Here is a 680-nt window from a genome sequence, read left to right as displayed (position 1 = left end):
AAACAAAAAAACCCCCCCGAGCCACAAGTAATTCGACACATTAACAATAGCGCGGAACATAATTCTCTGGCCAAAATATATCCGAATCTACATACTGCTACATTCACGTACATTTGGGTATCTGTACATCGGTACACATGTTTGGTTGTTTTTTTATTTATACCGTGAGCAGCTCACCAAAAACTGCGTGCTATTGGGATCAGATCGATGACCAGATTGTATAAACCCGTGTAGAAATGAGACTATGAACGCGGCAAAATTCCCTTCAGTATGGGTAACTGATATCAGAAATGCTCTATGATATTTTACGCTGAAATGTTTTTGACACGCACGAAACAGTCACTACTTGCAAGTTGTGTTCAGTGGGTGGAAGAGTACACTGAATAATCGTGATACTACCCCAGCTGTCTGAAGTTACCCATTGAGGATTCGCGGTCACTTCAACAGAAGATAACTAAGCACGCAAATTTTCTGAAGATCAGGGTCGCAGATGGCCAAGGCTTGAGTTTTCGACGAAACATTCGATGCGTTCTGGATCCATTATTCTGCTTGAGACTTTACTTGTACTGTCGGTTACGCCGTTAATGAAACTGGCGACAAGTTTTTTATACAAACATTGTTTGTTACGTGTGCCACCACCCGGTCACCAACGTATTTTCGCACTGTTGAAAATCTTGGTA

This window comes from Opisthorchis viverrini (genome assembly GCF_000715545.1).
Source record: "Opisthorchis viverrini unplaced genomic scaffold opera_v5_18, whole genome shotgun sequence".
NCBI classification, from domain to species: Eukaryota; Metazoa; Platyhelminthes; class Trematoda; order Opisthorchiida; family Opisthorchiidae; genus Opisthorchis; species Opisthorchis viverrini.
This window is presented reverse-complemented; position numbering follows the sequence as displayed.